This window comes from Papilio polytes, unplaced genomic scaffold (assembly GCF_000836215.1).
Source record: "Papilio polytes unplaced genomic scaffold, Ppol_1.0 DF821289.1, whole genome shotgun sequence".
Classification (NCBI taxonomy): domain Eukaryota; kingdom Metazoa; phylum Arthropoda; class Insecta; order Lepidoptera; family Papilionidae; genus Papilio; species Papilio polytes.
The window spans coordinates 4,300,226-4,325,038 of NW_013527915.1; the positions used below are offsets into that span (position 1 = coordinate 4,300,226).

Below are 24,813 nucleotides of genomic sequence, written 5' to 3' on the forward strand. Positions count from 1 at the left end.
CAAAAGAATGGATGTATATCTGTAAAAATTATAATAAATATAATAAAAATAAACAAAACATCTACACTTACTTAATAATCACTAAATTACACAATACGTCAGTTACACAAATAGTTACGTATCTTTCAAATAGTACTTAAGAGCTTTATGAACTTTTAAGTTGTAACTTGAGTGCGGCATTATCGTAGGTATTTGTGTAGCGACGCGACCGTAAACTTGCGCCAGTCATTTAGGAGATAAGCGACGCTTACACCTTCCTCTTAGACAGGATTATCTTGGATCGGAAGTATTATGCTGACAGATAAGCTATGACTTGAAAACACTTAGATATAAACACTTTTTTTAGTTTTGATTGGCGTTTTGTTTTATTTTCCTACTTCAAGATCTTAAACTTTTGGCCTTCGGTGTACGTCTTTTATTGTTCTGCCTTGACTGCTTGGATGATTTTGAAAAGTGAGACATTATTCGATTCATATAATTTTCCAGTGCGATAGAATTTGTTAGTAGAGTTTATTTTTTAATAAAGACAATACTTTAATAACTGCCTTTGTTAATCGACCCATCCGTGGATTCTCTTCTGTCCTTAACGGTACGTAAAAATTTACTTACAAATAACTTTACTATTATGATTATTTCGATAAATGTTAGAATAACTTAAAATAAATAAAAAGTATTGGTCTATGGTATCAAGTAGTTTAACAACAATGACAACTTACAGAGACCAACTTTTTTTAAAATTCAACACGATAAGGCACGCGTGATTATTTTCGCGATATACTAAACATTTTGCATAAAATTGCTTTTGAGATAACTTGGATTTTAAAGGTCATATTGCTTCACGTTTTTTTATTTAACTTTATGGATTGATTTAACGACCAGGACGTTTTGCCATTCAAAGATAATTATCAAAGAAATATCCGCGATGGACGAATAATTTTAACTTTGAAATAATTCTAAAATATTCTTCAAAACATTTGTTGGCAGTAAAAACGAAGGGCAAAGGTACTTAAATCAATTTAATAGAATTTAAAACGCTTAATAATTGTATCAATCTAATAAATATCCATAAAAATATAATGTAGTGAAGGAAAAAATAAATGAACAATTTCGTATGCGCTTGTAATTTATTTTATAGCGCATCAAGACAAAATTTTTGTGGCCTTTGATTTTATCGGGAGGATAAAAATAAGAAATGCTTCAAGTGAATCCGTTACGTTGTCCTAATTATATGTCATATGAGATACTTTGAAGTTATACTACTGTATTCTCGAATTGATTAAAAGAAATAAAAAAAAATAAAAAATAACTATGGTCAATTTTTTTTAACATACTTTTAGAGCTTACATTTTATTATAATGTTTAGATTAAAATAAACGTTTTAAATATCCAATAATAATATTAAAGAAAATTACTTAGACCTTTCTCACGATAATTTAGAGTTCGATGTATCATTCGTTAAGGATTCTATTTGCAACTCGACAGTGAAGAAAGAAGGAAGTAACGACTCGTGCCGAGATTCCTGAGGGAGCCCTCTAGCTCATAAACGAGGTTTAGGCTAAGCGCCATCTGCGCTCGGCCACCTCAAGCCCGGTGAATCTGCAAATGCCTCTTCCAGGCAAACAGTGGCCATTCAGTCACAAAAAAGAAATCGTCAGTGAATGTCTAATAGAAGCGTTTACGTTCGATTGTTAATAAAAATACATATCTATTGCCCAATTGTAAATTTCCGTTAAAATGGGTACAGAAATAAAAGGTGACAATGACAATGTCAGATATATCTATGTTCGTATAACCAATAACATGTTTACAACCGAGACCGCAGTCGGTTAATGTCGCTTCTAGCACATTCCATAGTACTCTCGGAGCAGTTTCTCATCGTCTCGATTATTTACTTATCCCGCTTATGACCTGTTTCCGGTCTCGACAGCGCTATACAAATTACGTCATACTCACCTACGATCTCGCGGTCTTCCGTTCACATGAAAACTTTTCGTTGTAAATAAACACCAATTTTTTTATTTAATAAATTGTATTGATCTAAAATTTAGTTACGAAGAATTAATGGATTTTTCTTAAGGGTTTTATTCTTGTTATTTTAGTTTTAAATTACATTGTTGACGAGAATTCCATTAGTTTCGTTTGTAAAAACCCTTACGTTATTTAGTTTAGTAATTTTTAAATTCTAGACGAAACTAACAAGAAATCTTCTCTCTTTACAGACATTTGAAGACTAGCTGGTGAACTATTTCTGGACATTTTCAGATATATTTAATGCGCAATGAACTTGGCGTTTTGTGCAATATTTTGTAATTGTAGGATCGTTTAGTGCGGTTTTCATCTAAATCATCTGCTTAATGGTTGTTCAGTGTAGCGACGACTTGCGGTCACACAGACTATTCAGTGTTGGTAATTAAAAATCACTTTTTGCGTCACAATACTGCAACCGTAGATTTAATTGCCATGTTTATCTTTTTTTTTTTAAATTACATTTGACATTTTGAAATATACAATCCACGAGCTGATGTGGATTTGTGTCTTATTCTTAAAAACTCTACTTTTGACAAATATAAAGGAGGTATAAGTATTATTAAATAATGCAATTAATTTAACATTACATACTTAAAAATTACCCCTTATCCAAAGGGATAGACTGAATTAGAAAGTCCCATTAACCAACTAAACTCTACTGTAATATGCGTTAGATCGTATCGATCTGGTATATTAGGTCTTTACATACTAAAAGCATAATTGAAATACTTTAAATATATTCTCGAATGCGGTGCAACGTGCAGTGAAAGTGTAAGAGGAAAACCGAAGGCACGGACATTGTGGAACGCAGCGCGGCGCGGCGCGGGCGAAACTGGCCGTGTTTATCGTAGCCATCGATTGCAACAGTCGCTTTTTATAAGCAGCCTATATTTACTTTTAGATATGAACCAATGCAATAAAATGGTAAATAATAAGTGTCATGATTAAGTATTTGAAGTTAAAATCAATCACAATCACTATTCGTGTTTCGGTTTCCTGACCTTATATTTGACAGTAAGGGCCAAATGATCTAAAAACAAACGAATGCCTAAAATTTAGGTGGATGGATGTCAATGAAATTGGACGTAAATGTAGAATATAGTCTGTAAGAACACAGGCTACTTACTTTACTTTCTTAATATCACATGGACGGAGTCGCGTACGAAAGCTGTATAAATACATCTCAAATACGCTTATGGGAATCAGTTATTAAAAATTACTAGAAAAAGTTACTTATGGTTTTGTTTTCAAAATTATAGCAGTGAAAGTTTGACTGAACAATTTAATTGTTGTAAACTCGTTCACACGAGCACAATTAAACACTTTCATTGGAGTCTACTCAACTCTCGTATATTTTACTAAAATCATTGCATAGATTTTATAATCTTATCTTACTAATGTTATAAATGTAAAATTTTAGATGGATAGATGGATGTTTGTTAGAGTTTGTAGCGTAAACGGCTAAACGGATTTCGATTAAATTTGGCATAGATATAGAGGATAGTCTGGAAGAATACATAGGCTACTCATTTTTTTCTACCCACGCGAACGGAGTCGCGGGCGAAAGCTAGTACTTCATAATGAAGTAATACACATTATTAATTCAATTATACTAACATTTTTAGGGCCTAATTTTAGTTATTTTCTCTTCTCACCATTTTTTTTATACGGAAAGGATGAGAAGGGAAAGTGGATGTGACGGTGGAGGAGACGTATAGTAAGGGAAAATATCCACTTTCTATACGTTTCCCACTTCGTTGATTAAGTTTAGGCAAAGCATCTACAGTTGCGGATGTATATGGACAGCGATTGCTTCACTTTCTCGGCGAATTCAGATGGTCCCTCGTTTCCCACCTTATAACATAAAAAAAATCGCTAAACGCTTGAAAATTAATTTGAAAGGTTACTAAAAAGACAGTAATAACATTTAAACGTTTCCCACAAAAAATGTAACAGGATTATGCAACAAATATTTAAGAAGCTTGAACTTTAACGTAATAGTAAAATAAAATTAAAACTAATCTCAGTATTATAAAGTAAAAGTGGCAAAATTCTAGCAAATAAACATAACAGGACAGCGACTGACGGTTTAAGAATTTCACGTATATCACGGTTCGATGCGCACTACACGAGATAGTAACACGCTAGGCATACTAGACAACCATCTACCAGTACACAAAGAGGAAAGATTTGTATTTTTGTATGTATTGAAATAACTCAAAAACTAGGCCGACAAAAATTCTTTCACCATTAGCGAGTAAAATAAGCTATGGATTTAAGTTTTTTATTTTTATTTTACGCAGGCGGAGTCGCGAGCAACAGCTAGTTGGTTATAAATTTTAAGTAGCCATTCAATCAAAATTTAAGATGCCGTAAAACAGATTTACAAGAGTCCTTGGTGATGAAGTGGCGACCCCATTTACCTAACATTCGTTCGTAAGTTAAATATTTTATTTAACTGTTTGTATTAATATTCATTACTTTACAATTATTGGTTTAAAGATAAGAAAATCATAATAAAAGGATCGGTGATAGAAAGTTATGTTGCCTATTGTATATTACATTTAACCCTATAAGAAAGCAGAAAAGAGGGTCCACAGATATAAAAAGAATTTGAAATGGAGTTCCATTTTTGAAAAATGCTATTAATTAAACTCTATTTCAAAACAGATAAGACAGATAACAAAAATCATAAGTTGTCTATAAAAAAAACCTTTATGGCTTGTCTATAATTTTAACTGATGTCTTCGGACAGAAGCAACAAGATGATTTTATTAGTTACGAAATGGATTTCTAATTTGACCCATAATCCAAGGCTAGAAGAGAGCAAAGTCGTTTAAATCGTATCGAATTTAAAATAAAAACACGTTACAATTATGTTTATTAGCGAATGAAAGCTAGAGTGTACAGTCGCGAAGTAAGTAAACATTATTCGTGCAAAATATTGCGCGATAATGTAAGAAAAAAGATTGTTTGCTGTATTGATGTTTGTGGGCGAGTGTACACCGTCCCCGATTCGCGTTGGACCGTAAACATCGTTGCGTCATATCGGACGTCATTTATTTTAAAACTGATACTGACACCGATAGAAACCAAGAAGTTTTATACAAGTTTAAAAAAAAAAACAACAATAAAATACCAGAAGTTTAATAATAAAAACCAAGGACTTCTGTTATGAATGTGTCGCCCTTTTAAGGAAGTATTGATTATTTTTTGATTGCTTACTAATTTAGAATAACTGTTGTTTTTATTTTTATTTATCAGTAGAGTCTTTTCAATGTTTTATAAATAAACCCACTAAAATAAATTAGTGGTTCGGTTGATAGTATTAAAATCTTTGCATGATTTTTTACCGAGAAATTTAATCGAATTTAGTAAATATGAACTGAATAGGTTAACTTAGCTAATATGCTAAACCCCCATAATTATTTCAAATCTTCAATACAGGATACTCTCCCATTAACATTCTTATGCAAAAAGAACCTTAGGACTCTAAGGGCCCTGATAATATTAAAGGGCCACATGTTATAAAAAATTATTACAGTTACTTGAAATTAGGAAAATAACTAACCAGAAATTAAAAACCAAGGATTTCGTTTAAAGTATGTTAAGGTATATTTTCACAGTAAAGCTATGAGGTCATTATGTAAATCGTCGACACATAGATTAAGTATTACCAATTAGTTTATCTACCCAGTGACCTGGTTGTTACGTTACGTCGATACTCATGAGTCAATACTTTGAACGTTTGGCGCCAGAGATAGTATGAAATAGATATAGATGCTATTATAACTTCATCAACACTAAGAGCGGACAACAACATAGACTAAAGTATCACACAACAGTTGTGCGATTGTCGAGTTCGCAGTCAACAACTGCAGCACAACTAAAATCGAGTAGTTTAGATTTATCGAATAGTATTTTAGATTAGAGACAAAATTGTGCGATAGTTTAGTTTCAGGTGTGCGCACGCTCTAAACTGTATTGTGTATATCGACCTGAACAGACTACAGAAATATACTTTAGATCTATAGAGACTAAAATTTATAAAATGTTTGATTACATCTTTTTTCAATACTTACATTACCACGATTATACAAAAATATACTCTATTTCGCCATAACAAATAGAGGTGCTGAGCTGATCCTGAGTACCCCTAAATTTAGACACTCGTTTTATTACAACTCGGTCGTAGTTCATTCACTACGTAGTAAGTGGTCGTTTCTATTAGAAAGAGCGGACATGCCCAATTTGCATGGGACCCCTCTTTGGGCGGGTACACCACGTGCAATCGTGTTTACTAAAGGCATTGTCATTTGAGATCTACACTCAAGTGCACACGTGTGATTTATACAACGTCTTTTATTGTAATATGATACTCTGATACAGTTTTGGTAGAGATAAGGGATACACTTGCCTCTCTCATGATACATTATGTATTAATGTGTTGAGGATTTTAAACCACAAAATTTTGCATACGGCAACAATGTAACTTATAGCCTAATCAATTTATTATCGGGTGCCGTTTTGAAATATATACCAGCCGCTTGTATTTCTATTTGTGGGTTTAGAATTATGACTTGGGTGTTGACCCTAGAATAGGTAATGCGTGCAAGCCTTGAATTAATCTTAAAACAAGGGTTTTAATACGACTATTTCCCACGATTTGTTACATACTAAAATACCATTATTCACATTCAAGGTTAGTTGACAGTTCGGAAATATTTTAAAATTTTAAAAAGGTCACCATAAATATTATTTCACGACTGTCAATATCGAGTTATAAGAGCTTAAAAAATGAAATAATATGACTAATATTGTTCCTATAGGTTTTTACTTAAAAATAATCTAGCAACATATAGATAATGTATATTTAGAAAGTGACGAAGTATATAATTCTGTAGACGAAAATTACGTCAGTATAACGACCTCTTAATAAAATTGTCCAAAATGGGACAAGAAACAAGAGCTAAATTAATTCTTCCTCATATTATCCCATTAGGTAGCGATTTACGACTAAAACATTAAAAAAAAAAAACATTAATAATTGTTTATCAACTTTAGATTTAATATTACTCGAACCTTAGTAATTCAGTTTAAAAAAACACTAAATGACTAGCGATATGTGAACTTCCAATTACTTACTTTATTTTTTGGATACATATGCTTTTACTGCATTTGCATTTCAAGCACGTAAAAACTTGATGCAACTTTTAAAACAAAAAATAGCATTATTCAAGTTGTAGATTTGAATAAAGATATGCAAAAATCCATTGCGTGTGCATAGGCCCTTGTGCCAGTAGAATACACCGGTCTCAAGGTGTACATTACACGTTATGACTCCGGAAGGTGTTGTAATATTGTGCGTGCGCCGAGAAGTTCGGATCAAGGGGAGTTTGCGCAATTTTCGACTTCAATAACAAAAAAACATTCATTTGCTAGACTGCAATTTGAGTGATGTTTTTTTTCACTGTTTGGAAATCAGAACAAACTAAAATTTTATTTAATACTAGCTGTTTCCGTGCTTCATCCGCATGAAATTATAAAAACTTTATTTTATATCAAATTCCCGATTGCAAATGTCAAAATTACCGTTACCATAATAACCTTGCTTCCTTAATCTTGGCAGCTTATAGTTCATGGTCCCTTTTCCACATGAAGGTTTTTCCAATTCATTATCACCCTAAGTTTAATAGCGTGAAAATACATAGCCTAAAGCGTGGCGTAAGTGCATGCTTATAATTAAAGAAAAAGATATTCAAAAAGATGCTCTGGTTGCTGACATCCTGCGCCACAAAATAGTGTGTGTTTACGCTTTATCATATTGGTATAACTACCATAGATTTATACACCTCGAAAAATTATGTTTTTGAAATGTGTATTCGATAATAAAAACGTACATTTTGATCAATTTCAAGCAAATAAATTCAATGAAATAATAATTGAATAACAACTGACGATCGTCGAATATACGAGTAACTGTAATTATTTTGCAAACGTACAGCAGTTCAGATAACTGTTGTGCTTTATTGATCATATGAAATGTTTAGCGGCTAAAAGGTATTTGGGTGAATTGAGTCGGTCGACGACCGCCAAACGAATGAGGACTTTTTTTTTAAATTTAAATGTGCTCTACGACACCAGTAAGAAATACACATTGTGAACCTTTGAAAAAATATAAACTAACATGAATGAAATCAACTCTCGTGAAATTATGGTTTTTGTATATAATTTTACAATAGGTCTATATAATTTAATAAAATGATATTTTCAAATAATCATCAAGATAAAAATAAAACATATACTTTTAAATGCTTAGTTAATTTTATCACTTGAAATGTGCTCAAAGTCATTAGAAGTCAAGTCAAATATTAACATAAGAATAGGAAGTCCGGGTTGTTTTAATTTAAACAAATAAATAGATTGATCAAAATCTATTACCGAATGACAACGTTAGTACGTAAGATTATTGGTTGAGTTTTATCATAACTTATCTATACTTCTATACTAATGTTACAAATATTTTTGTATTTTTGTATGTATTGAAATAACTCAAAAATTACTGGTCCGATTTTAAAAATTTTTTCGCCATCAGAAAGGTAATTTATCTGTGAGTAACATAGGCTATATTTTAATATTACTCATGTTTAGGAACTATTAATAAACATCATGTTTATTAATAGTTCTTAACGTTAGACGCCGGTGTTAAAAAATCACTAAACTTTAACTTTTCTCGGCTTTCGCTGCCTAAACCGTTAGAGTTATATAAAAATAATGTATGAAAGAATTGTAGATCTCAAAAAGTCCTACAAAAAAGTTCGGGATCGCATATATCTATCTTTAACGGTTTTCTTACAATAACCACTTTTTTGTTTACAAAATGATTTAAAAACCGCACGCTATTTGGGGCGTTCTTTTATTGTATGTTTTATTTTGATAACAGCAAAATATTCTTTTTTGGATATTACTCGGAGAATGAACGGTTAATTATATATGGTCTTGTGTAACAAAACTGCATTAGTCACGTCTTAGAAATATCGCATATTGAATAACAAACGACTAATATTGATACATACTCGTAAGTTCTTTAATGTTTATTGTTTCCGATATCGTTTTTCAAGACACTACTAATACCGATGGAATGCTACAGCGTTAATGCAAACATCATAATCTACAGTAAACTAATAATTTCCTTACATTATCCCTTATACAAAGGTAGAGTAAGACCGTAGAAAGTATAGATGGATTGTGTGAAAGAGGACATGCTTAAGAAAGGAGTGGATTCAGATATGACGGTTGATAGAGATGTATGGAAGAGCACATACTGTGCCGACCCTCCGTAAGGGATAAGGGCAAGTGGATGATGATCCCATATACTTAGTTTTGAGCGATTACCAGCTAAATATTAAGACGACATTTAAAACTGTCACAGAGTCTTTAATGATAAAACAACGCTTAAACTTTGAATTCCAATAAAATGTTTGACATTCGTTTCAGAATTACGCCGTAAAGCCATACTTTTCCTATTACCTTATTCTTCAACTTCTTTTGGCGGTAATCGATTTGGCATTTGAAGCATTCATATGTACAGATAAGTAATGAGTTAATCCATTGAGATAAACCTTCCTGTTTACTTTGTACACTCACTTGCCTAATTTATCAAGACAAAAACACATATAGTTTCGGCTATTATTCAACAGTGTTAGTCGCAAATGGGACAATATTTTACGAGTTAACGAATACAATAGTTTTATGATGACGGTAATAATGGTAATAGCTACAAATACAAGGTAATAACGTGTTGTCTGACGTGTGATTTAATGACAGATGGCTGTTAAGGTCTTATGTCATACTTAACAGTATTTAATTTTGATTACCCTATTATGCTTCGCCCTTTAATAAACACAACACTGAAGTATTAGTATTAGTAATAGTAAGTACTAGCTTGGAACACCTATGCGACTTCATCCGCATAAAATTATAAAAATTTCATTTTATTGTTCACATTTGTCAAATTATCAAATGCAAATGTCAAAATGACATGACATGATGTCAAACCATGGCAACCTTTATTCCTTGATGTTGGCAACAACTTATGGTCTCTTTCTCACATGATGGTTTTTATCCAAAATATTTACCCCTAAGTTTAACAGCTTAAAATATATAGCCTAAAGCGTGACTGAAGTGTAGGGCTTTTTATTAAAAAAAGAGTTATTCGAAAATATGCTGTGATTGTTGACATCTTAGGCAACAAAGAAGTGTGTGTTTACGCTTTATTATAATAGTATAGATTAATCTGTAAATCGTTTTGGAAGACATTTACATAGTAGTCATACTTCGTACTAATATTATAAATGCGAAAGTTTGGATGGATGTTTGTTAGAGTTTGTAGCCTAAATGTCTAAAAGGATTTCGATGAATCTTGGTATAAATGTAGAGTATATTCTGGAAGTACACAAAGGCCACTCACTTTTGTTTTTTTTTAATTCCACGCGAACGGAGTCGTCGGCAAAAGCTAGTATTAGAATGAGGTAAAGGAAGGAACGAAGTGATTTAAATTTTGGCTTACACTACATTAAACTAAATTTATGAATAAATATTTTTTATAACAATTCTCATAATTTCCGCTTAATCCTAAGTGTAGATTCGATCCATTTTTGCTCCTCTTATTGGTCTTCTCATATTACATAATTCATCTTTCAAACCACATTTTAAATTTATCGCAAAATACAATTCCAATTTAAAATTAGTTTAATGGAATAGTGAAGCAATCTACGTTGATTTAATTTTTTAAGGTCACACCAGAAACGAATGTACCAAATGATAAATCATTTATATACGTTTTAGAAACATCAAGATATAAACATTGTATAAATTAATATAAATACTTTGTCCTCGTAAACTTAAGGCAAACGGCATATCGTTTAGTGCGGTAAGCAAGGGTCGTGCCCTTGCGCTTGCCTAATTCTTGCCCAACTTAAATGTTGGAGTAACTTTACTGTATTTAAAATTACATTAACTCTAACTTCACTAAGGTTAATGCTAATACGAAATTGTTTGTTATTCTAGAAATCAGCTTCAAAGAAAGGCTTCTGTAAGAGAAAAGTAGGTATAGAGAGAGCAAATTTTCTGATCGCATCAGTGGATTTATATCTGTCACAAGTAAAGAGTGAATTATCTCTTTTATTTTCTTAAACTAGTAGCTGCTGTATTTCTTATCTATTGGATAAATATTCACTTTTCTAGTTTAAACCAATTAACCACAAAACAATATGATATCTTGTTAAGTTTACGCAAACATTGATAAAGTACCACCAGCGATGTGAGTGTATAGTGCAAAGGTTATTGATATCGAAATTATTTGAACGAGAGATTATTTCAACAACAATGTTAGGAAAAACAAAACACGTGCAACAATAAGTTGAAAAGAAGGGGAATAAACTAGATGGAAAGAAAACGGAATGTTAAGTTAGATTATACAAGCTGTTGCCCGTGACTTCGTCCGAGTAGTATTAGAAAACATACAAACTATATAAATTACAAAAAGCTACGTATCCCTCGGGAACCGGGAATTTCTCTGGGATGTAGCTTACCTCATGTGTAGTCCAGACTTTGTTTTATATCTGTGCCAAATTTCAATAAGATATGTTAAACCGTTGCAGATTGATTGAGTGAACATTAAAAAACTAAATTAATGAATCCCACGGGAACCGTATCTATTCCCGGGATAAAAAGTAGCCTATGTGTTCTTCCAGACTAAGCTCTAAACCTGTGCCAAATTTCATGGAGATTCGTTCAGCCGTTTAGGCTACAAACGCTAACAAACATCCATCCATCCATCCATCTAAACTTTCGCATTTATAATATTAGTAAGATTAGTAAGATTCTAATGACGATGCATTAACTGCTAATATTGCTAACATTTTAATCTGACACTCAATTTTTTGCTACCTAATTTTGAGATCTCGATATGCGATAAGACGAAATTAAACGTGTCTGTTTTAAATTTTTTGCTGCAAAAGTTATAAAAACGGATTGATATTAAGTGATTGTCTAAAATATAGATAAAAAATTGTCTAAAATATAGAATAAAGATCAAGATACCATTCGCAACTCTTAAACAAAAAGTAACTAAGTTGATGATGAACAAAATAAATAACATTTATTGAATAAAAATGTAGCTTATTACAATAAAATGTGTAACGAATTATAGGCTGATGTGGTGCGCTTCGAGCAATATAAGAAAATATACGATAGATGCTATTTGAAATTCCCTCACGAAAGACCTGGAACGAGTCCAAGCAATAACTCAGAACACCTTGATATACGACAAAAGATTCAAAATAGCGTCTCTGAGTAAGGACAAAGATTTAAAACGTAATAATATATCTTTTCTCCACCAAAAAGACTATCGAACTGCAGAAGAAAATCTAAAATTAACTATTGATATGATGAACTAAGCGTAAACCCACATTACTTTGTTGCCTAAGATGACAGCAATTACAGCATATTTTTAAATCATTCTTTTTTTAATAAAAAATCCTACACTTACGTCATGCTTTAGGCTATATATTTTCAAGCCATTAAACTTAGGGGTAAATATTTTGGATAAAAACCCTAAAGTGGGAAAGGGACAATAAGTTGCTGCCAACATCAAGGAAGCAAGTTTGCCAAAGTTTGTCATGTCATGTCATTTTGACATTTGCTATTGATAATTTGATAAATGTAGACAATAAAATATTTTTTTTATAATTTCATGTGGATGAAGCGGCATGGGAACAGCTAGTATATAATATAACTATTGTGATGCCGTAAGTGTAGATTTAATAAAATACATATACACTAAGCTACTCTTAAAATTACTCTCTAACAAATCAGATTTCAATAGAGAGTCATGTAATCCATCCATAGTAAGTACAATCTATACGAGTAAGGAAAGTGATTGTTTTAGATTACGTGTTTGGGAAATAGGTTAGCAAGATCTGTAGTTTCCTCTACCACCAATAACTTTTTACGATGCTCATTTGAAAGTATTATTGTGGTAATTTTTACGCTGTTACATGCTTGATTAAAAAGATAAACGATAAAAAGTTTTAATTTTTTTTTTTTTGAAAAATACTTCACAAGACGTCTAAGAACTAAAACACATAATTTTCAAACTTACAATCGCTCAATCAGCGGACAATTGGACAAGATTTTTCCATCAGTTTTAGTCACTTTGTGTATTTAGTCGCTTACTTCTACCGTTGTTGGAAATTGTGACGAAATAAAGGTAAATATTTGTCGTGTAAATTAAACGTTCTGAGTGGACAGTACGGGATGTAGCCTTCCCTGTCGCAACATCCTGACCAACACAAAGATAATATAACCGTGAATTTACATTATCGTTAAAACATTGTTATTTCAGTTTTTACACCGCGGATGAAAGAGACAACATGTCTGTGTTCTGGGAACGCTTAGAAAATGTTGTCACATTATAAAAGATTTATACATCGTCACTTTTCGCCTATAAATCTATTGAATAATTCTATACAAGTACTACTAATTAGAAATAACTTCACGTTTCTTGGTTGACATTGCAAAAACCTTTAATTCAAATCGTTTAATCAAATTGTTTAAACTAGATGTAAATTATTCTGTTTTAAAGGATGAGGGCTAAAATGAGCCAATGGCTAAAATGAGTCAATAAAATGAGCTTATTTAAAACGCTAAATTAAAATAATGAAGTATGATAATTTTAAACAGTGTTAAACTGATTTTTTTTCCATGAAATAAAACAAATCAAGAGTCAAACAAATGTGTAAAACTAAGTAATTCGTTGGATCCTGTAAGGTCGGTACTAAACATGTCTTTTGGCAAACACGCGTCAATGCATTTAATGATTGTCGGCAGCCTATTGTAAATGCTGTCACGATTCAACGGATTAACAACAGGAATTTGAAGTAATCTTTTTCATACCTACTGTATTCCTAATTGTAACGTAACTTTAATATTGAATTTTGAATTCGTTGTCGCCAGTGTATTGAATAACCGATGAAGCCAGAGAGTCCATCATCGAATTTCTGTTCTAATGCCCCCTAGATTAGTAGAGAACAGAGGTGTGGAAAGAGCATAGCTTACAGTAATATGGATATCCTTGAGAAAGATTAAATTAGTTTGTCAATTAAGGAAAAAAGCAAACCAACTTAATTTATAACAACTGTCTACTATCCAAACCTATTAGAACTAACGTCGAAAGAAAAGTCTAAAAAATTTCTTAAGTATTCTAAATTTTAAGAATACTTCAACATTAGAGTTTAGCAAAGAATAAGAAAAACTACAAAACATAGGAGTCTTGTCTTGTCTTGTATTTAGAAGCATTGTCAATTCAATGTCCGTATTTAATTCGTATTCTACGAGTACGGGCCGAAGTGAAATACTGCAAAGGTCATCAACATTATCTAACACTATTGTAATTACGACGCCCGCGCACCCACCTGCCGGGTTGCGCACTACTACGGTGACTGTCATTTAATGTGTGACGAGGATTGTCTCGTGTCAATAAAACGTGTTATCACCGAAAATGATTTGTACAAATTCTACTGTTTAATATTTTAAGAATGTAAATATATAAATAAATAAAATAAAAGCTTTTATTCCTTACCAATTTTGATAGCTTAAATACTTATAGGTAAATTAAAAAAATGATAGAATTAAGTTTGCACATAAATTTTATTTTAAGAATGAACTTTACTTCTTCAATTTGACAAATCATATCCTAAAGTATCTTTATTTGTTTAACTGTTCAAGTACAATGTTTTATTAACTATTTTTAAGAACTCAAATAACAATGAAGTAAAAATGACTAAACTTTGTAAAATTTCTTCAAAAAAAAATTTTAAAAAGATGCGTTTATAACACAGTATTTTTTATTAGCTGATCTAGAAGTTAATGCAAATACTGTCTCGGACAGTTCAAAATAATGGTCTACCTACATATTAGTCCCCCGCGAGACGGAACCCACTGACACACTTCGGTTTCCGTCAACTCACGGCGCACGGCACACTGACCGGCCTAGCCCTTCGTATTATATAACACTACATAAATCTAACATTAGTTGAGGTAATCTTAAGTACATAGTATTCCCGGCATAAAAGTACCAAATCTACAATAGACACATATCGAAATACTTGCTTACGTAATTATTAAATTAAAAACATTGCCTCTACACAACTTTCTTTCTACGATGCCTTACAGCCGAATACTGAAACGTCATTTAAATAACTAACTGCGAAGTTATAAGATCATTCTTAAACTCCAAATTCCTTACAAATGTTGACGCCTATCAGATTGTAAGCGGCGCTTACGAAGCGAAGCATTTAAGATTCGTTTCAGCATTTGCCCTTAGTGTCTAAATATGTAACATAAATTATTGTCATGGATTAAAAAGTTTTGAGAACGCTTAATCATTTTTTAACATAGCACAAAGTGGTAAAGAGTAAAATAGATCAAAAATATTCTAAGCGAGCAAATCATACGTATAGATAATTGTGGATTACTAATTTTCCTACATAATTCCCATTGTATGTGGAAACTCCATACCTTACATAATGTGGTATAATGGGTTCCGAGTGTTAAGAAACACTCGATAGTAAAACTCGTCACTGGCACATCGCAGTCAATGATCGACGTAACTGGGTAACCGGTTTATGTGGCCAAATAACACAGTTTTATAACATAGCCGGGAAACAGCTGAATTCAAACCGGTCTTTAAAACAAATGCATTGACGAAAATCATTTTTACGTGACAGGTGAATTTATTAATCCAAAAATCTGCTTCTCCTAAGTTTGTAAAAACTGTGATTATGAAATACAATAATAGTTTGGACTGTACGGTATTCGTTCGGTTTAATATAGGGGTTATTATGAATATGAGTGAGATCGTAACGTAATTGACAAGTTTTGTACCTTCATGCAGCTACTAGGTGTAAAGTATAGAAAAAAATCTCATAAATTTTGCAGCTAACGTTACGTTCTCGCGATTGTGGACGACGATTTGAGGGCTAACGTTTATTCGGATGCTATCTATGACTTTTATACAACTGATTACTAATCTGTATAAGTCTCTATGTAAATAATCTGTGACGACATTACGAAATTTAAACTAGAACACAGGACAGTTTTGTATACTTTATTGGAATGATCACAATGAAAGTTTACATTCGGCCATATGAAACGATAGATCCTGAAGTAAACCTTTACTCCATTATAAAAACTTTTAATGTTTTTTTTACACATTCCTGACTTCGTGTTTTGTTTTATTCGTACTAACGAAAACTTTCTACACAAGTTGGACGAAAGTGACATTTGTTATTTTTGTAAATACATATTCAATTACTTACGTTACTAACCATTCATAACATCAGCTATGATATTTTTTTTTGAAAACCAGCGCTTGACCACTATCCCGCCTGGACCAAGGTGAAGATGTGGTCGAAGGATGGTACGCGCTAATTTAGTAAGTACCGATTCACACTGAAGGCACCCACGTTATAACTTGACGGGAACACTGACGCTGACTGACATTCTAGAAACCTATATACTTGTAAGTTAATAACAACTTAGTTATAGTACTCAATTAAACTAAAGGAATACTCCCATCCAGGGACATAAAACATAAATAGAAACAGAAGAAAGTGGCGTCCATTAAGGATTCCTTTACGCGACAACGCCATAAGTTGAATGTGGAACACGACACCAGAGAACTGGTACAATTAAGCCGTGGGTTGAGTCAAGAGCCACGTAACTTCATAAGCTGACTAAACTGAGCAATGTAACTCACGTGATCTGCGCAAACTGAGTCGACTCAGAAACGCTCGCGTGCGCTACCGCAATGTTGAATAAACATAAATATAATAGTTATCATTCGTACATTAAATCGATTCTATACTCGCATCCCACGATTATCACATTGGCATCGATTTCGTAATATAATTTCATAATCCATTTCCTAGAACAAGAGAACGCTCTTAACTTTGACACTTTTGATATTTCACATTCAAAAATTATTACACAAAAAATGTTTAGATCGGTTTTAGATTGTATTTTTAATGTAACAAATCGCTTAAAACTAACAAATAGGTAAACGTATATTAGGTAATATGTCATACTTTACACACAAATAATATTCTAGTAAAAGTCCAATGCAGTTTCACAGATCTAAAGAATAATATAATGATTCGTGCAGGCAACTGGGCACAAAATGCGTCGTGCATTTCATCATATACAAGTATGTTGTCCAAAAAGAGCAACGAAAATGAAAATTATACCGTGCCCTGCGCTCTTTCAATATTGTAACAGAGTCAACACAAGTCAAGTACGTGTCACAAGATGTACATGCAGTAACGTTGAGGAGCCGTTGAAGATGTCTACAGTAAACATGAATAAAGGATGTTTACTACAATGACTTGGCAATGGAACATTACTGTATCACGTTTGTGATCTTTATGACATACTAGCGTTAGCGCGAGATTCCGTTCGCGTGAAATTAAAAAAAAAACATATGTTGTTCCAGACTATCCTCTACATCTATGCCAAATTTCATCGAGATCCGTTCAGCAATAAAGGCTACAAATTCTAGTAAAATCCATTCTTCCAAACTTTCACATCTATAATATTAAGAATTGGTAAGATAAAGGTTATAATAATCAGTAAAGGTTATTTACAATTTTAATATAATATATTTACATTGGTGGCATTGTTGGTACAAAGTGGGAAAAACATGTATAATTTTTTTCAAGTTTATTTTTGCAACAATAAAATAACTATCATTGGACAGGTTTTGTACAATTTGCTGATTATGACCCAAAGGTTTAACGCTCGGTATATTTCCAGTACTTGTTATGTCTACATTTAAAATGGATAAACATTTTTTATGACAGGAACTACTAACGCACATGCCAGGTGTTCTTGGACCCTACCAAATTGTAATACTTTGTACTCTCTTTCTCTTCAGTTACGGGCTTGCGTGTTATGATTTTTAACACCGAAAAAAATACAAGTTCACTGCAAAACTAGAAAAGTAAGTCAACGAGATAAAAAAACTGGAACAACGGAAGCATTTCAAGATACACATTGGTTTATAACGGCATACTTATGCAAAGAGCACCTTTCTTATTTGACTCGGCTCCATTGTCCAACCTCGTAACGCGCAGCGGCCAGAGTAATGACGTTACGTCACAATACTGACGCTGAGCACGCAGCGTGGTCGCTCACCATTTAATGATGGTAATAAGATCAAGCAGAAGCCGACATATTCTACTATTACCACATAAATACGAGTATAACAACATGTTTTATAAAGCACCGAAAACCAATAAGTTAATCAACAAAACAGCAGAAAGGGGTCTTTTAATTTCAAAGCCTATCCCTTTAATTAAAGCTAATCCCATGCTGTCTAATATGAATATTGCACTATTGTCGTGATCTCTAGATTCTCTTAGACTACGTTTGCATTTTGCTTATAAAATTACGTCATTAAGATTTCATTGCCACAACAAATTGGCAAACGCGGACACTAGTATTGCTACAACATGAAAATAATTTAGAATTAACATAAAATCTAATCGAGCGTTTAGCTGAGAAAGAAAGTGTTGCATAAGATAGAGGTGGTCGGCGGGGCGATCGTCGGCGTTTCGCAAACGCACCGCGGCCGCATTGCATCACAGCTCACACTGGTGACCGCACTGATCCTTAAAATACGAGAACATATTTCACAAGCCATGTTATATTAAAACGTAATCGACAGCGAAGTATCCGGGAGTTGTTTCATTTGAGTTTGAGTTGAGTTTTGATCTTGAGTTTGTTTTGTAGGTACCAGAGATGGTTACATTCACTATAAACGTCAGTAAGAAATTAAGAAAGAACAAAGTAATGAAAATAATAATAGATTATAAGGGTGTGAATTACGGCTCCGTTATAAACCTTTTTCATTTTAGCCCGGCCTTTTAATATGCCAAAAAAAAATCGACCATGAACGAGACCTTTGCACACTTTAAGAGCATTTAAAAAATTTCCATGCACCACTTGATCCCGTGACGAATTGAAATACGTCCCTACGCATTCAAATAGAAGGGCAAAAAATTTACAAAGATCTGCCGCCAAATAGACAAACTGATGAAAAAAATTTAAATTTTGCATTCCATTGTCAACTTCTATAATACTAATTATCAAGCTTTGTCCCTGCAGAGGGTCGGCACAGTATCTGCTGCTCTTCCATGCATCTCTTTGAACCGTTATATCAAAATTCACTCACTTTTTAATTATATTCCCTTTCACACAATAATTCTTACTTTCTTCTGCCTTCATCTCCCTTTTTATCCATCAACATTCAATCTTAGTACCTTCTTGTTTTAACTTCTTCAATACTATGGAATCATTATTGAGTGTATTCACAATATGAGAGAAAAAGAGAGATAAATCATTCGCATATCCAATTCTCTTATTCTGACGCATTACATTTCTTTTTTAATCTATTCTGTCCTTTCCCACAATATTTCTAAATGTATTTCTCTAAATCTTGATATGTTTATGGATTACTAGCTTTCGCCGGCGACTCTTCCGCGTGGAAGTAAAAAAAATGAATAGTCTATGTGTTCTTCGAGACTATCCTCTACGTCTATGCCAAATTTCATCGAGATCCGTTCAGCTGTTTAGGCTACAAACTCTAACAAACATCAATCCATCTAAACTTTCGCATTTATAATATTGGTAAGATTTATAAGAAGTAAGATTTATGTTAGTATCAAAATAATAGAACACTAAAGTTATGCACTAAGATTCTTTCAGATACTTTTTTTATTAATACTAACAATTTCGTAATCAAAAAATATCCGTCTTGTGTAACTGGGACAAATTATTTAATGCTCCTTAAATATTATGTTATCAAGTTTGCAGTCGTTAAAGCGATTATGGGCAATTGTGTGTTTTGACCAATACCGCGTAGAGGAAGTCTGTTAATCACTTCAAGGAAAAAGTTTTGTGACACACACTGACGAAAGGCGGCAGTGAATGAGGGCAAACCCACACAATGTCTGAGGAATACGCGGAATAAGAAACCCGAGGAATTGATATTGTGTTAAAAAAAGTAAAAAAAATCACGAAGGCTTTTTTATTCCAAACATGTATTAATACGCGGTTTGTCGTAAATCTTTACCTGTGCAACATTTTTCGTTACAGAAGGTTACATAATTGTAGATCTTCTAACTTTTATTTCGTCATTTGTAGGGAAAAGCTTTCAAAAGTCGTCATTTAATCCAGAATTCGTTAGTTTTCCAGTTAAACGAACAACTAATTAAAAAAATCTGTTTGATTCATATTTCATATCCAAAAATATGACTACTAAAAAACAGTTTTTTTGCCCTAAAAACTTAATCGAATTAAGGGTTAAAACTTATCTCTTATGTAAGAAAAATTATTACTAAATATGTTAGATATTAAAATAACGTCCGGCTGTTGCCCTTGATTTAGCAATAAAGCGGTTACCTTAACCAATTAACTATTAAAGTGTATAGCACCGTTCTATTTTACAGCAATTTGACAAGTCAAGGTTAAAGAATAAAAAAATACGCTCTTGCCTATAGTATGGACCACATAATGTGCAGCAGCAATTTTAAAATGAATAAACAATTAAACAATCAAAACAACTAGCTGAAACAATTTCACTGTATGATATATTAAGTAAAGAAACATTTTACTTACTATGTAACTGAACCTACGATTTTTTTTTATAAAAGGGGGCAAACGAAGTGTTCAACGACGCCCATGACATCCGCAATACTAGAGGAATTACAGATGCGTTGCCGAATTACTATGAAAATAATCTGGGTTATGAGAGTGTTAAAAGTCCCAAGATAACAAGGATTATTAAACTATTTAGTTTAAAACGAGAGGTCACAAGAAATCGTTGGTTGTTCGGTAGAACTTGGGATTCGAACCCATAACGTACCGAAGGTGTAACGAAGTAACTTCGTTACTCCGGTCTCCTTTAGTGCCAGGTGACTACTAAGTATTTTTTTTCTTTAAAACTATCTATCTTTGCTATCGAAATTTTTTAAAACAGTTAAAACCTGTAAAAAAAAGTGCTTGAAGTTGTTTTTAAAAAAAAAACTAAAAACTGAAGCGGTTTCGTCACAAAGACTTATAACGCCATCTAGCGTAAAACTACTTAATGAGTTCAAACCTCAATCGGAACAAACCATTTGCTAGGCAATGTTATAATAATGTGAACATCATAATATAGATGGCGCTGTTACTATTTTAAATTTCTCAATTACATTTAAGAAAATGGACTTTTTATGTTTAAAAACAATCTTTTAGAAAAGTAATAGTTCAACTATTCTGATAACTGATATTTCTTCAAAATTTTTGTAATTCTTTGTAATTTACAGAACTTAAAAAAAAGGATATTTAATGTTCAGTCGACGCTGTGTCAGCCTACACGGATTTAAATTGTTTAAAAAAAAACTGAAGAAAACAATAAAAGCCACTCGAGCTAAAACTTTTAAAATATAAAAGTTTGATAGGCTTTGTTACTTACTACGTAAGTTGTATTGGTTGATGCGTCTCCCTGTAATCTCTCAGAGGGTGGTTTGTTATGGGTGTACGGAGGCATTTCGGTGGTGTGAGGCCTACGCCGTCCTGTTTCAAAGTCGTCGCGTTCATTGGCCGCGATAAGGTCATTTACGTAGTCCTTGTGAATTACCTTTGGGTTTTAGACTAGCGACCTACCCCGGACTTACATGACGAAACAAAACACACTTATTGATTTAATTTTGTATTAACTTAATGTAAAATCTAGCTATATAAACAAAGACCTAAGTTACTAACTACTTAATGATGTGACCTGTGCTCAATTTTAGAGTTTCCGATAAAGTTTTTATCGTGAATACCGTGTAAAGATCCACTCAATAGTTTTTTTTAATAGTAGTTGTAATAAGTTTTTATTTACAGTTTAAAACAGTAAGGGGTCTTTTTTATATAAATGCTATCCATTTTTATAATTTTTACATCAGATTTATGACCGAGAACTAATATATTGCCTTGGATCACGCAGGGTTATAAGGTTAATGAACTTTATATTAATAAAATTTTTTCGTGAATACCTACACCCAAAATAGATATTACTATGAAGTTTGATGACTAACTTTTTCATAGAATATTGAGGTAGGTCATCGAATATAGCACGCGCGTAAACAATGAGACGTGGAGATTATTTGAGAACATGATTAATAATTTATTTTTAAATAGAAATATACCTTTGTTATTCTAAGCCCTTCTTTTCTAGTAATTAACGAAAATGAATGCTTAGACCAATTATTTTAAAATATCATTGAATTTGGGGGGACTATTTCACGTTATATTATTAACTTAGTTTTGTTTAAAAGTCGCATTGACAGGTAAAAAGGTAAAGTGTCAGAATGTCAAATGTCATCGTCCCTGAAACTACCAAAACAATCAAATTCAACGCATTGTTCTACTAATTTGAATATCGATCCCGATAGCAGCACTTTTCCAATCACCTGCTATAATAGGGTTGCCATCCAATACCTACACTGAATATGATTAAAGAATCAAAATATTAACAAACTAGCTGTTGCTCTCAACTTCGTCCGCGTAATTAAAAAAATTAAAAACATTCCAGTAATTTTTGACATATTTCAATACATACATACAATCCAAAAATACAAATCTGTATGCTAAAATCATAATCTAATGATAAATAAAGGTCTCTGCCTACGTCCTAGGTTACCTTGCAGTCAAAATGTGTCGATAGTACAATGATTTTTTATAATAATAGGGAGCACAAAAAGTTCGTCGTTAGTGGAGAGGGAAGCGACTACTTACGTCTTCCTAAAGCACTACAAGTTACATAGTTTATTGGGTTATTAGATTGTGAACAAGTCACGTTCGTAGCTTGTTCATATCTCAAGTGAATACACTCGGATGAACATACTTTGTATCTCTTGTGTTAAGTAGGGGTAATCTTGCAACTGCTATGAGATATAATTGAAGAGCGATAGTGTAGTTTACTAACTGGTGAGTTGATTATAATGAACTAGCTGTCGCCCTCTACTCCTTCCGCGTGGAATTAAAAAAAACTAAAGTGAAAAGTCTATGTGTTCTTCCAGACTATCCACTAGATCTGTACCAAATTTTATTAAAATCCGTTCAGCCGTTTAGGCTACAAACTCTAACTAACATCCATCCATCTATCTAAACTTTCGCATTTATAATATTAATATGGTGCATAAATATGCACATTTTTAGAGCACGCGAATACATTTGACTAAATTATCGCACAACTGTTGCGATTGTCGATTGTTTCGCAGCCTATTCAACTGTTTTGTACGCAACTAAAAAGAGATAAGTGTGCGCACCAGGAATCAAAGCGCGATTAAAGAGCTGTACGATAGTTTTTTGTTTGTTAAACTACCGCTTGACCACTGTCCCACCTGAAGAAATCGATGAAAAGCTAAGTCAAAGGTGTGCGCTCTTAAAACATTCAGATTTTTTTTACGCCTTATGTTTAAGTATACGTTTGCACGTTTTATTAATCATACTAATACTGTTAATGCGAAAAGATCGATGGATCTTTGTTACAGTTGCCGCGTAAACTGCTGAACGGGTCTATTCCCAACCGTCACCCCGCTCTGTCCCCACGTGGGGACAAATGAGAATAAAAAGTTCCATCTGTCCTTTTGCGACGAGTGTTGGTTGGAACTTATTCTATTTCATAACGGTTCCATCTGTCACCTTATTAGTGGTAATGGGACTAAAAGGTGGGACGGATGAAACTTTTTATTATAACGCAGGGACAGAACGGGGTGACGGTTCGGAATAATCCACTGAACGGACCTCGATGAAATTTGTCATAGATGTAGAGCATAGTCTGGAAGAACTCATATTTTGAGGTAGGGAAACTTATTTTTGTTTATTTTTATTTCGTATGGACGGAGTCTGTTAGATTGATTCACTTTACAGGTACGAATATAAAAATAAATAAGACGTGGGAGGTTTGTTATGTCGTAGATCAATACTTGCGTAGTCTCGGTTCAGAATGTCTACACTACCCGCGGGTATCGTCGTAATTCAGTGAGTTTCAGGCACCAGACGACCCTTGGCAAGGTCGCAGACGCCGCACACACGCACTCTACGCACGCTCGTGTGTACAGTGACGCGTCTGTGTGCGTGCCGGCCGTTAAACTTGAGGTAGGTACAGACCCGAAATACGCTAGATAAGGCCTAGTAATATTTATATTATGTCTCTATTTCAATCTTGAAGTTGTATTATAGTCTTTCATTTTTTTGTTTTTTAAAAACTTTACTTTTTTTTATTAGAAAAATATTACTAGTGTTAAAACAAAATATATAACATATTTCAGTGTGTTTTTTAATTTGTAACAAAATAAAATACAAAAAAGTTAACGCAAATTTACCCCTGGTGGGACTCGAACCCACAGTCCCCGGCTTAGGAGGCCGATGCCTTATCCATTAGGCCACAGGGGCGGTTACGAAACTTGTTGAAATACTGTAACACGATTATTTAAGACCTTTTTTATACGCGCTTCTTGTTTTATTTTTTTATAATAATTAATAATTATTTTATGTTTTAATAATCTGTCGACACTTATGTCTTTGTAACATTCTTTCAGTACATAATTTGTCGATAGATTATGAACTATAATTCTGAATAAGTTTATCACATTCTATGAGGGGTCAGATGACGTCATGATCGTGGGTAGTGCA

General features: G+C 32.9%; 1 non-coding gene across 1 annotated transcript; it reads right to left on the reverse strand.

Annotated features, from left to right (window-relative positions):
* Nucleotides 1-24,500: 24,500 nt before the first annotated feature.
* Nucleotides 24,501-24,573, reverse strand: Trnar-ccu. Its single transcript has one exon. It is a non-coding gene; the product is annotated as a tRNA-Arg (tRNA).
* Nucleotides 24,574-24,813: the final 240 nt, after the last annotated feature.